This window comes from Triturus cristatus, chromosome 5_1, assembly GCF_964204655.1.
Source record: "Triturus cristatus chromosome 5_1, aTriCri1.1, whole genome shotgun sequence".
In the NCBI taxonomy this organism is placed as follows: Eukaryota; Metazoa; Chordata; class Amphibia; order Caudata; family Salamandridae; genus Triturus; species Triturus cristatus.
The window spans coordinates 923,865,894-923,879,274 of record NC_140587.1 but is presented as its reverse complement, the minus strand read 5'-3'; the positions used below and the strand labels follow the sequence as shown (position 1 = coordinate 923,879,274).

The 13,381-nt window shown below is 33.5% G+C and overlaps 14 non-coding genes across 14 annotated transcripts; all 14 read right to left on the bottom strand.

Annotated features, from left to right (window-relative positions):
• Positions 1-362: 362 nt before the first annotated feature.
• TRNAI-AAU (transfer RNA isoleucine (anticodon AAU)) lies at positions 363-436 on the bottom strand. Its single transcript has one exon. It is a non-coding gene; the product is annotated as a tRNA-Ile (tRNA).
• A 782-nt stretch (positions 437-1,218) lies between these two features.
• On the bottom strand, positions 1,219-1,292 carry TRNAI-AAU (transfer RNA isoleucine (anticodon AAU)). Its single transcript has one exon. It is a non-coding gene; the product is annotated as a tRNA-Ile (tRNA).
• A 1,114-nt stretch (positions 1,293-2,406) lies between these two features.
• TRNAI-AAU (transfer RNA isoleucine (anticodon AAU)) lies at positions 2,407-2,480 on the bottom strand. Its single transcript has one exon. It is a non-coding gene; the product is annotated as a tRNA-Ile (tRNA).
• A 517-nt stretch (positions 2,481-2,997) lies between these two features.
• Positions 2,998-3,071, bottom strand: TRNAI-AAU (transfer RNA isoleucine (anticodon AAU)). Its single transcript has one exon. It is a non-coding gene; the product is annotated as a tRNA-Ile (tRNA).
• Positions 3,072-3,594: 523 nt separating this feature from the next.
• Positions 3,595-3,668, bottom strand: TRNAI-AAU (transfer RNA isoleucine (anticodon AAU)). Its single transcript has one exon. It is a non-coding gene; the product is annotated as a tRNA-Ile (tRNA).
• Positions 3,669-5,644: 1,976 nt separating this feature from the next.
• On the bottom strand, positions 5,645-5,718 carry TRNAI-AAU (transfer RNA isoleucine (anticodon AAU)). The gene has a single exon. It is a non-coding gene; the product is annotated as a tRNA-Ile (tRNA).
• Positions 5,719-6,235: 517 nt separating this feature from the next.
• TRNAI-AAU (transfer RNA isoleucine (anticodon AAU)) lies at positions 6,236-6,309 on the bottom strand. The gene has a single exon. It is a non-coding gene; the product is annotated as a tRNA-Ile (tRNA).
• Positions 6,310-6,832: 523 nt separating this feature from the next.
• Positions 6,833-6,906, bottom strand: TRNAI-AAU (transfer RNA isoleucine (anticodon AAU)). The gene has a single exon. It is a non-coding gene; the product is annotated as a tRNA-Ile (tRNA).
• Positions 6,907-7,688: 782 nt separating this feature from the next.
• Positions 7,689-7,762, bottom strand: TRNAI-AAU (transfer RNA isoleucine (anticodon AAU)). The gene has a single exon. It is a non-coding gene; the product is annotated as a tRNA-Ile (tRNA).
• Positions 7,763-8,876: 1,114 nt separating this feature from the next.
• On the bottom strand, positions 8,877-8,950 carry TRNAI-AAU (transfer RNA isoleucine (anticodon AAU)). Its single transcript has one exon. It is a non-coding gene; the product is annotated as a tRNA-Ile (tRNA).
• Positions 8,951-9,467: 517 nt separating this feature from the next.
• TRNAI-AAU (transfer RNA isoleucine (anticodon AAU)) lies at positions 9,468-9,541 on the bottom strand. Its single transcript has one exon. It is a non-coding gene; the product is annotated as a tRNA-Ile (tRNA).
• A 1,379-nt stretch (positions 9,542-10,920) lies between these two features.
• On the bottom strand, positions 10,921-10,994 carry TRNAI-AAU (transfer RNA isoleucine (anticodon AAU)). The gene has a single exon. It is a non-coding gene; the product is annotated as a tRNA-Ile (tRNA).
• A 1,114-nt stretch (positions 10,995-12,108) lies between these two features.
• Positions 12,109-12,182, bottom strand: TRNAI-AAU (transfer RNA isoleucine (anticodon AAU)). The gene has a single exon. It is a non-coding gene; the product is annotated as a tRNA-Ile (tRNA).
• A 523-nt stretch (positions 12,183-12,705) lies between these two features.
• On the bottom strand, positions 12,706-12,779 carry TRNAI-AAU (transfer RNA isoleucine (anticodon AAU)). The gene has a single exon. It is a non-coding gene; the product is annotated as a tRNA-Ile (tRNA).
• Positions 12,780-13,381: the final 602 nt, after the last annotated feature.

The following is a 13,381-nucleotide window of genomic DNA, read 5'->3' as shown; positions in this document are numbered from 1 at the left end:
TTTTCATTCTTAGTGTTAAAACTTAGAACCATTAATGTATGTTCTATGTGGTTTAGCAATAAATAACAGTTCATCATCTATATTAAATTAATTCATCTACTCATTCTATCAGCTCCTGCTCAAAGGAAATATAGAGATAAACATCAGACAGAAGAAAATGCTTGTAATAAATGAGAGATTTAGTTACTTAGTGTTAGAACTTACAACCATTAATGGATGTTCAAGGCACTTTAACATTAATATATAATTCCACATCTATATCAAATTGATTCAACTAATGATTCTAGCAGCTCTTGCTCCAAAGAGATATACAGTTAACAAAGAGACACAAGAAAAAGCATCTTTTTTTTAACACAGAAACTTGGCCTGTACAGGGATCGAACCTGTGACCTTGGCGTTATTAGCACCACGCTCTAACCAACTGAGCTAACAGGCCGCCGTTCGTGCTGGGCTGGGGGACAAGCATATGAAGAATTGCTAATGTCAGTGAACCCCAGATAGTTTGAAAGCTTATTTTCAGCTGTTTACCCATAAGGTATATTTATATATTATCGACATGAAGAAACAAATATCACAAAAAAATCAATACAAATGAGATTTTCATTCTTAGTGTTAAAACTTAGAACCATTAATGTATTTTCCATGTGGTTTAGCAATAAATAACAGTTCATCATCTATATTAAATTAATTCATCTACTCATTCTATCAGCTTCTGCTCAAAGGAAATATAGATTTAAACAAGATACAGAAGAAAATGCATTTATTTCAACATTAAAGCAGCGTTAAGTGTTTGCTTGGAGAGTGGTAGAAAGTATGTTCTTGGCATTTTTAACTTCATGTTCTAACAGAATCAGATAATAGGCTTACTATATTTATAGCATACTACTGAAGAAATAACAGATGATGAAGTGCTACTGATTGTTAACCCGAGATAGATGGAAATCTTATATTCAGCTGTTTACATTCATGGTGTCTTTAAGCATTATCAAAAAATCAAAACTAGACTTTCCTAAATTACTTGTAATAAATGGGAGATTAATTACTTAGTGTTAGAACTTTGAACCATTAATGGATGTTCAAGGCACTTTAACATTAATATATAATTCCACATCTATATCAAATTGATTCAACTAATCATTCTAGCAGCTCTTGCTCCAAAGAGATATACAGATAACAAAGAGACACAAGAACAAGCATCTTTTATTGTCCACAGAAACTTGGCCTGTACAGGGATCGAACCTGTGACCTTGGCGTTATTAGCACCACGCTCTAACCAACTGAGCTAACAGGCCGCCGTTCGTGCTGGGCTGGGGGACAAGCATATGAAGAATTGCTAATGTCAGTGAACCCCAGATAGTTTGAAAGCTTATTTTCAGCTGTTTACCCATAAGGTATATTTATATATTATCGACATGAAGAAACAAATATCACAAAAAAATCAATACAAATGAGATTTTCAATCTTAGTGTTAAAACTTAGAACCATTAATGTATTTTCCATGTGGTTTAGCAATAAATAACAGTTCATCATCTATATTAAATTAATTCATCTACTCATTCTATCAGCTCCTGCTCAAAGGAAATATAGAGATAAACATCAGACAGAAGAAAATGCTTGTAATAAATGAGAGATTTAGTTACTTAGTGTTAGAACTTACAACCATTAATGGATGTTCAAGGCACTTTAACATTAATATATAATTCCACATCTATATCAAATTGATTTAACTACTAGTAGCTCTTGCTCCAAAGAGATATACAGTTAACAAAGAGACACAAGAAAAAGCATCTTTTTTTTAACACAGAAACTTGCCCTGTACAGGGATCGAACCTGTGACCTTGGCGTTATTAGCACCACGCTCTAACCAACTGAGCTAACAGGCCGCCGTTCGTGCTGTGCTGGGGGACAAGCATATGCAGAACTGCTAATGTCAGTGAACCCCAGATAGTTTGAAAGCTTATTTTCAGCTGTTTACCCATAAGGTATATTTATATATTATCGACATGAAGAAACAAATATCACAAAAAAATCAATACAAATGAGATTTTCATTCTTAGTGTTAAAACTTAGAACCATTAATGTATGTTCTATGTGGTTTAGCAATAAATAACAGTTCATCATCTATATTAAATTAATTCATCTACTCATTCTATCAGCTCCTGCTCAAAGGAAATATAGAGATAAACATCAGACAGAAGAAAATGCTTGTAATAAATGAGAGATTTAGTTACTTAGTGATAGAACTTACAACCATTAATGGATGTTCAAGGCACTTTAACATTAATATATAATTCCACATCTATATCAAATTGATTCAACTAATGATTCTAGCAACTCTTGCTCCAAAGAGATATACAGATAACAAAGAGACAGAAGAAAAAGCATCTTTTATTTAACACAGAAACGTGGCCTGTACAGGGATCGAACCTGTGACCTTGGCGTTATTAGCACCACGCTCTAACCAACTGAGCTAACAGGCCGCCGCTCGTGCTGGGCTGGGGGACAAGCATATGAAGAAGTGCTAATGTCAGTGAACCCCAGATAGTTTGAAAGGTTATTTTCAGCTGTTTACCCATAAGGTATATTTATATATTATCGACATGAAGAAACAAATATCACAAAAAAATCAATACAAATGAGATTTTCAATCTTAGTGTTAAAACTTAGAACCATTAATGTATTTTCCATGTGGTTTAGCAATAAATAACAGTTCATCATCTATATTAAATTAATTCATCTACTCATTCTATCAGCTCCTGCTCAAAGGAAATATAGAGATAAACATCAGACAGAAGAAAATGCTTGTAATAAATGAGAGATTTAGTTACTTAGTGTTAGAACTTACAACCATTAATGGATGTTCAAGGCACTTTAACATTAATATATAATTCCACATCTATATCAAATTGATTCAACTACTAGCAGCTCTTGCTCCAAAGAGATATACAGTTAACAAAGAGACACAAGAAAAAGCATCTTTTTTTTAACACAGAAACTTGGCCTGTACAGGGATCGAACCTGTGACCTTGGCGTTATTAGCACCACGCTCTAACCAACTGAGCTAACAGGCCGCCGTTTGTGCTGTGCTGGGGGACAAGCATATGCAGAACTGCTAATGTCAGTGAACCCCAGATAGTTTGAAAGCTTATTTTCAGCTGTTTACCCATAAGGTATATTTATATATTATCGACATGAAGAAACAAATATCACAAAAAAATCAATACAAATGAGATTTTCATTCTTAGTGTTAAAACTTAGAACCATTAATGTATGTTCTATGTGGTTTAGCAATAAATAACAGTTCATCATCTATATTAAATTAATTCATCTACTCATTCTATCAGCTCCTGCTCAAAGGAAATATAGAGATAAACATCAGACAGAAGAAAATGCTTGTAATAAATGAGAGATTTAGTTACTTAGTGTTAGAACTTACAACCATTAATGGATGTTCAAGGCACTTTAACATTAATATATAATTCCACATCTATATCAAATTGATTCAACTAATGATTCTAGCAGCTCTTGCTCCAAAGAGATATACAGTTAACAAAGAGACACAAGAAAAAGCATCTTTTTTTTAACACAGAAACTTGGCCTGTACAGGGATCGAACCTGTGACCTTGGCGTTATTAGCACCACGCTCTAACCAACTGAGCTAACAGGCCGCCGTTCGTGCTGGGCTGGGGGACAAGCATATGAAGAATTGCTAATGTCAGTGAACCCCAGATAGTTTGAAAGCTTATTTTCAGCTGTTTACCCATAAGGTATATTTATATATTATCGGCATGAAGAAACAAATATCACAAAAAAATCAATACAAATGAGATTTTCATTCTTAGTGTTAAAACTTAGAACCATTAATGTATTTTCCATGTGGTTTAGCAATAAATAACAGTTCATCATCTATATTAAATTAATTCATCTACTCATTCTATCAGCTTCTGCTCAAAGGAAATATAGATTTAAACAAGATACAGAAGAAAATGCATTTATTTCAACATTAAAGCAGCGTTAAGTGTTTGCTTGGAGAGTGGTAGAAAGTATGTTCTTGGCATTTTTAACTTCATGTTCTAACAGAATCAGATAATAGGCTTACTATATTTATAGCATACTACTGAAGAAATAACAGATGATGAAGTGCTACTGATTGTTAACCCGAGATAGATGGAAATCTTATATTCAGCTGTTTACATTCATGGTGTCTTTAAGCATTATCAAAAAATCAAAACTAGACTTTCCTAAATTACTTGTAATAAATGGGAGATTAATTACTTAGTGTTAGAACTTTGAACCATTAATGGATGTTCAAGGCACTTTAACATTAATATATAATTCCACATCTATATCAAATTGATTCAACTAATCATTCTAGCAGCTCTTGCTCCAAAGAGATATACAGATAACAAAGAGACACAAGAAAAAGCATCTTTTATTGTCCACAGAAACTTGGCCTGTACAGGGATCGAACCTGTGACCTTGGTGTTATTAGCACCACGCTCTAACCAACTGAGCTAACAGGCCGCCATTCGTGCTGGGCTGGGGGACAAGCATATGAAGAATTGCTAATGTCAGTGAACCCCAGATAGTTTGAAAGCTTATTTTCAGCTGTTTACCCATAAGGTATATTTATATATTATCGACATGAAGAAACAAATATCACAAAAAAATCAATACAAATGAGATTTTCAATCTTAGTGTTAAAACTTAGAACCATTAATGTATTTTCCATGTGGTTTAGCAATAAATAACAGTTCATCATCTATATTAAATTAATTCATCTACTCATTCTATCAGCTCCTGCTCAAAGGAAATATAGAGATAAACATCAGACAGAAGAAAATGCTTGTAATAAATGAGAGATTTAGTTACTTAGTGTTAGAACTTACAACCATTAATGGATGTTCAAGGCACTTTAACATTAATATATAATTCCACATCTATATCAAATTGATTCAACTAATGATTCTAGCAGCTCTTGCTCCAAAGAGATATACAGATAACAAAGAGACAGAAGAAAAAGCATCTTTTATTTAACACAGAAACTTGGCCTGTACAGGGATCGAACCTGTGACATGGGCGTTATTAGCACCACGCTCTAACCAACTGAGCTAACAGGCCGCCGCTCGTGCTGGGCTGGGGGACAAGCATATGAAGAATTGCTAATGTCAGTGAACCCCAGATAGTTTGAAAGCTTATTTTCAGCTGTTTACCCATAAGGTATATTTATATATTATCGACATGAAGAAACAAATATCACAAAAAAATCAATACAAATGAGATTTTCAATCTTAGTGTTAAAACTTAGAACCATTAATGTATTTTCCATGTGGTTTAGCAATAAATAACAGTTCATCATCTATATTAAATTAATTCATCTACTCATTCTATCAGCTCCTGCTCAAAGGAAATATAGAGATAAACATCAGACAGAAGAAAATGCTTGTAATAAATGAGAGATTTAGTTACTTAGTGTTAGAACTTACAACCATTAATGGATGTTCAAGGCACTTTAACATTAATATATAATTCCACATCTATATCAAATTGATTCAACTAATGATTCTAGCAGCTCTTGCTCCAAAGAGATATACAGATAACAAAGAGACAGAAGAAAAAGCATCTTTTATTTAACACAGAAACTTGGCCTGTACAGGGATCGAACCTGTGACCTTGGCGTTATTAGCACCACGCTCTAACCAACTGAGCTAACAGGCCGCCGCTCGTGCTGGGCTGGGGGACAAGCATATGAAGAATTGCTAATGTCAGTGAACCCCAGATAGTTTGAAAGCTTATTTTCAGCTGTTTACCCATAAGGTATATTTATATATTATCGACATGAAGAAACAAATATCACCAAAAAATCAATACAAATGAGATTTTCAATCTTAGTGTTAAAACTTAGAACCATTAATGTATTTTCCATGTGGTTTAGCAATAAATAACAGTTCATCATCTATATTAAATTAATTCATCTACTCATTCTATCAGCTCCTGCTCAAAGGAAATATAGAGATAAACATCAGACAGAAGAAAATGCTTGTAATAAATGAGAGATTTAGTTACTTAGTTTTAGAACTTACAACCATTAATGGATGTTCAAGGCACTTTAACATTAATATATAATTCCACATCTATATCAAATTGATTCAACTACTAGCAGCTCTTGCTCCAAAGAGATATACAGTTAACAAAGAGACACAAGAAAAAGCATCTTTTTTTTAACACAGAAACTTGGCCTGTACAGGGATCGAACCTGTGACCTTGGCGTTATTAGCACCACGCTCTAACCAACTGAGCTAACAGGCCGCCGTTCGTGCTGTGCTGGGGGACAAGCATATGCAGAACTGCTAATGTCAGTGAACCCCAGATAGTTTGAAAGCTTATTTTCAGCTGTTTACCCATAAGGTATATTTATATATTATCGACATGAAGAAACAAATATCACAAAAAAATCAATACAAATGAGATTTTCATTCTTAGTGTTAAAACTTAGAACCATTAATGTATGTTCTATGTGGTTTAGCAATAAATAACAGTTCATCATCTATATTAAATTAATTCATCTACTCATTCTATCAGCTCCTGCTCAAAGGAAATATAGAGATAAACATCAGACAGAAGAAAATGCTTGTAATAAATGAGAGATTTAGTTACTTAGTGTTAGAACTTACAACCATTAATGGATGTTCAAGGCACTTTAACATTAATATATAATTCCACATCTATATCAAATTGATTCAACTAATGATTCTAGCAGCTCTTGCTCCAAAGAGATATACAGATAACAAAGAGACAGAAGAAAAAGCATCTTTTATTTAACACAGAAACTTGGCCTGTACAGGGATCGAACCTGTGACCTTGGCGTTATTAGCACCACGCTCTAACCAACTGAGCTAACAGGCCGCTGTTTGTGCTGGGCTGGGGGACAAGCATATGAAGAATTGCTAATGTCAGTGAACCCCAGATAGTTTGAAAGCTTATTTTCAGCTGTTTACCCATAAGGTATATTTATATATTATCGACATGAAGAAACAAATATCACAAAAAAATCAATACAAATGAGATTTTCATTCTTAGTGTTAAAACTTAGAACCATTAATGTATTTTCCATGTGGTTTAGCAATAAATAACAGTTCATCATCTATATTAAATTAATTCATCTACTCATTCTATCAGCTTCTGCTCAAAGGAAATATAGATTTAAACAAGATACAGAAGAAAATGCATTTATTTCAACATTAAAGCAGCGTTAAGTGTTTGCTTGGAGAGTGGTAGAAAGTATGTTCTTGGCATTTTTAACTTCATGTTCTAACAGAATCAGATAATAGGCTTACTATATTTATAGCATACTACTGAAGAAATAACAGATGATGAAGTGCTACTGATTGTTAACCCGAGATAGATGGAAATCTTATATTCAGCTGTTTACATTCATGGTGTCTTTAAGCATTATCAAAAAATCAAAACTAGACTTTCCTAAATTACTTGTAATAAATGGGAGATTAATTACTTAGTGTTAGAACTTTGAACCATTAATGGATGTTCAAGGCACTTTAACATTAATATATAATTCCACATCTATATCAAATTGATTCAACTAATCATTCTAGCAGCTCTTGCTCCAAAGAGATATACAGATAACAAAGAGACACAAGAAAAAGCATCTTTTATTGACCACAGAAACTTGGCCTGTACAGGGATCGAACCTGTGACCTTGGCGTTATTAGCACCACGCTCTAACCAACTGAGCTAACAGGCCGCCGTTCGTGCTGGGCTGGGGGACAAGCATATGAAGAATTGCTAATGTCAGTGAACCCCAGATAGTTTGAAAGCTTATTTTCAGCTGTTTACCCATAAGCTATATTTATATATTATCGACATGAAGAAACAAATATCACAAAAAAATCAATACAAATGAGATTTTCAATCTTAGTGTTAAAACTTAGAACCATTAATGTATTTTCCATGTGGTTTAGCAATAAATAACAGTTCATCATCTATATTAAATTAATTCATCTACTCATTCTATCAGCTCCTGCTCAAAGGAAATATAGAGATAAACATCAGACAGAAGAAAATGCTTGTAATAAATGAGAGATTTAGTTACTTAGTGTTAGAACTTACAACCATTAATGGATGTTCAAGGCACTTTAACATTAATATATAATTCCACATCTATATCAAATTGATTTAACTACTAGTAGCTCTTGCTCCAAAGAGATATACAGTTAACAAAGAGACACAAGAAAAAGCATCTTTTTTTTAACACAGAAACTTGCCCTGTACAGGGATCGAACCTGTGACCTTGGCGTTATTAGCACCACGCTCTAACCAACTGAGCTAACAGGCCGCCGTTCGTGCTGTGCTGGGGGACAAGCATATGCAGAACTGCTAATGTCAGTGAACCCCAGATAGTTTGAAAGCTTATTTTCAGCTGTTTACCCATAAGGTATATTTATATATTATCGACATGAAGAAACAAATATCACAAAAAAATCAATACAAATGAGATTTTCATTCTTAGTGTTAAAACTTAGAACCATTAATGTATGTTCTATGTGGTTTAGCAATAAATAACAGTTCATCATCTATATTAAATTAATTCATCTACTCATTCTATCAGCTCCTGCTCAAAGGAAATATAGAGATAAACATCAGACAGAAGAAAATGCTTGTAATAAATGAGAGATTTAGTTACTTAGTGATAGAACTTACAACCATTAATGGATGTTCAAGGCACTTTAACATTAATATATAATTCCACATCTATATCAAATTGATTCAACTAATGATTCTAGCAACTCTTGCTCCAAAGAGATATACAGATAACAAAGAGACAGAAGAAAAAGCATCTTTTATTTAACACAGAAACGTGGCCTGTACAGGGATCGAACCTGTGACCTTGGCGTTATTAGCACCACGCTCTAACCAACTGAGCTAACAGGCCGCCGCTCGTGCTGGGCTGGGGGACAAGCATATGAAGAAGTGCTAATGTCAGTGAACCCCAGATAGTTTGAAAGGTTATTTTCAGCTGTTTACCCATAAGGTATATTTATATATTATCGACATGAAGAAACAAATATCACAAAAAAATCAATACAAATGAGATTTTCAATCTTAGTGTTAAAACTTAGAACCATTAATGTATTTTCCATGTGGTTTAGCAATAAATAACAGTTCATCATCTATATTAAATTAATTCATCTACTCATTCTATCAGCTCCTGCTCAAAGGAAATATAGAGATAAACATCAGACAGAAGAAAATGCTTGTAATAAATGAGAGATTTAGTTTCTTAGTGTTAGAACTTACAACCATTAATGGATGTTCAAGGCACTTTAACATTAATATATAATTCCACATCTATATCAAATTGATTCAACTACTAGCAGCTCTTGCTCCAAAGAGATATACAGTTAACAAAGAGACACAAGAAAAAGCATCTTTTTTTTAACACAGAAACTTGGCCTGTACAGGGATCGAACCTGTGACCTTGGCGTTATTAGCACCACGCTCTAACCAACTGAGCTAACAGGCCACCGTTCGTGCTGTGCTGGGGGACAAGCATATGCAGAACTGCTAATGTCAGTGAACCCCAGATAGTTTGAAAGCTTATTTTCAGCTGTTTACCCATAAGGTATATTTATATATTATCGACATGAAGAAACAAATATCACAAAAAAATCAATACAAATGAGATTTTCATTCTTAGTGTTAAAACTTAGAACCATTAATGTATGTTCTATGTGGTTTAGCAATAAATAACAGTTCATCATCTATATTAAATTAATTCATCTACTCATTCTATCAGCTCCTGCTCAAAGGAAATATAGAGATAAACATCAGACAGAAGAAAATGCTTGTAATAAATGAGAGATTTAGTTACTTAGTGTTAGAACTTACAACCATTAATGGATGTTCAAGGCACTTTAACATTAATATATAATTCCACATCTATATCAAATTGATTCAACTAATGATTCTAGCAGCTCTTGCTCCAAAGAGATATACAGTTAACAAAGAGACACAAGAAAAAGCATCTTTTTTTTAACACAGAAACTTGGCCTGTACAGGGATCGAACCTTTGACCTTGGCGTTATTAGCACCACGCTCTAACCAACTGAGCTAACAGGCCGCCGTTCGTGCTGGGCTGGGGGACAAGCATATGAAGAATTGCTAATGTCAGTGAACCCCAGATAGTTTGAAAGCTTATTTTCAGCTGTTTACCCATAAGGTATATTTATATATTATCGGCATGAAGAAACAAATATCACAAAAAAATCAATACAAATGAGATTTTCATTCTTAGTGTTAAAACTTAGAACCATTAATGTATTTTCCATGTGGTTTAGCAATAAATAACAGTTCATCATCTATATTAAATTAATTCATCTACTCATTCTATCAGCTTCTGCTCAAAGGAAATATAGATTTAAACAAGATACAGAAGAAAATGCATTTATTTCAACATTAAAGCAGCGTTAAGTGTTTGCTTGGAGAGTGGTAGAAAGTATGTTCTTGGCATTTTTAACTTCATGTTCTAACAGAATCAGATAATAGGCTTACTATATTTATAGCATACTACTGAAGAAATAACAGATGATGAAGTGCTACTGATTGTTAACCCGAGATAGATGGAAATCTTATATTCAGCTGTTTACATTCATGGTGTCTTTAAGCATTATCAAAAAATCAAAACTAGACTTTCCTAAATTACTTGTAATAAATGGGAGATTAATTACTTAGTGTTAGAACTTTGAACCATTAATGGATGTTCAAGGCACTTTAACATTAATATATAATTCCACATCTATATCAAATTGATTCAACTAATCATTCTAGCAGCTCTTGCTCCAAAGAGATATACAGATAACAAAGAGACACAAGAAAAAGCATCTTTTATTGAACACAGAAACTTGGCCTGTACAGGGATCGAACCTGTGACCTTGGCGTTATTAGCACCACGCTCTAACCAACTGAGCTAACAGGCCGCCATTCGTGCTGGGCTGGGGGACAAGCATATGAAGAATTGCTAATGTCAGTGAACCCCAGATAGTTTGAAAGCTTATTTTCAGCTGTTTACCCATAAGGTATATTTATATATTATCGACATGAAGAAACAAATATCACAAAAAAATCAATACAAATGAGATTTTCAATCTTAGTGTTAAAACTTAGAACCATTAATGTATTTTCCATGTGGTTTAGCAATAAATAACAGTTCATCATCTATATTAAATTAATTCATCTACTCATTCTATCAGCTCCTGCTCAAAGGAAATATAGAGATAAACATCAGACAGAAGAAAATGCTTGTAATAAATGAGAGATTTAGTTACTTAGTGTTAGAACTTACAACCATTAATGGATGTTCAAGGCACTTTAACATTAATATATAATTCCACATCTATATCAAATTGATTCAACTAATGATTCTAGCAGCTCTTGCTCCAAAGAGATATACAGATAACAAAGAGACAGAAGAAAAAGCATCTTTTATTTAACACAGAAACTTGGCCTGTACAGGGATCGAACCTGTGACATGGGCGTTATTAGCACCACGCTCTAACCAACTGAGCTAACAGGCCGCCGCTCGTGCTGGGCTGGGGGACAAGCATATGAAGAATTGCTAATGTCAGTGAACCCCAGATAGTTTGAAAGCTTATTTTCAGCTGTTTACCCATAAGGTATATTTATATATTATCGACATGAAGAAACAAATATCACAAAAAAATCAATACAAATGAGATTTTCAATCTTAGTGTTAAAACTTAGAACCATTAATGTATTTTCCATGTGGTTTAGCAATAAATAACAGTTCATCATCTATATTAAATTAATTCATCTACTCATTCTATCAGCTCCTGCTCAAAGGAAATATAGAGATAAACATCAGACAGAAGAAAATGCTTGTAATAAATGAGAGATTTAGTTACTTAGTTTTAGAACTTACAACCATTAATGGATGTTCAAGGCACTTTAACATTAATATATAATTCCACATGTATATCAAATTGATTCAACTACTAGCAGCTCTTGCTCCAAAGAGATATACAGTTAACAAAGAGACACAAGAAAAAGCATCTTTTTTTTAACACAGAAACTTGGCCTGTACAGGGATCGAACCTGTGACCTTGGCGTTATTAGCACCACGCTCTAACCAACTGAGCTAACAGGCCGCTGTTCGTGCTGTGCTGGGGGACAAGCATATGCAGAACTGCTAATGTCAGTGAACCCCAGATAGTTTGAAAGCTTATTTTCAGCTGTTTACCCATAAGGTATATTTATATATTATCGACATGAAGAAACAAATATCACAAAAAAATCAATACAAATGAGATTTTCATTCTTAGTGTTAAAACTTAGAACCATTAATGTATGTTCTATGTGGTTTAGCAATAAATAACAGTTCATCATCTATATTAAATTAATTCATCTACTCATTCTATCAGCTCCTGCTCAAAGGAAATATAGAGATAAACATCAGACAGAAGAAAATGCTTGTAATAAATGAGAGTTTTAGTTACTTAGTGTTAGAACTTACAACCATTAATGGATGTTCAAGGCACTTTAACATTAATATATAATTCCACATCTATATCAAATTGATTCAACTAATGATTCTAGCAGCTCTTGCTCCAAAGAGATATACAGATAACAAAGAGACAGAAGAAAAAGCATCTTTTATTTAACACAGAAACTTGGCCTGTACAGGGATCGAACCTGTGACCTTGGCGTTATTAGCACCACGCTCTAACCAACTGAGCTAACAGGCCGCTGTTTGTGCTGGGCTGGGGGACAAGCATATGAAGAATTGCTAATGTCAGTGAACCCCAGATAGTTTGAAAGCTTATTTTCAGCTGTTTACCCATAAGGTATATTTATATATTATCGACATGAAGAAACAAATATCACAAAAAAATCAATACAAATGAGATTTTCATTCTTAGTGTTAAAGCTTAGAACCATTAATGTATTTTCCATGTGGTTTAGCAATAAATAACAGTTCATCATCTATATTAAATTAATTCATCTACTCATTCTATCAGCTTCTGCTCAAAGGAAATATAGATTTAAACAAGATACAGAAGAAAATGCATTTATTTCAACATTAAAGCAGCGTTAAGTGTTTGCTTGGAGAGTGGTAGAAAGTATGTTCTTGGCATTTTTAACTTCATGTTCTAACAGAATCAGATAATAGGCTTACTATATTTATAGCATACTACTGAAGAAATAACAGATGATGAAGTGCTACTGATTGTTAACCCGAGATAGATGGAAATCTTATATTCAGCTGTTTACATTCATGGTGTCTTTAAGCATTATCAAAAAATCAAAACTAGACTTTCCTAAATTACTTGTAATAAATGGGAGATTA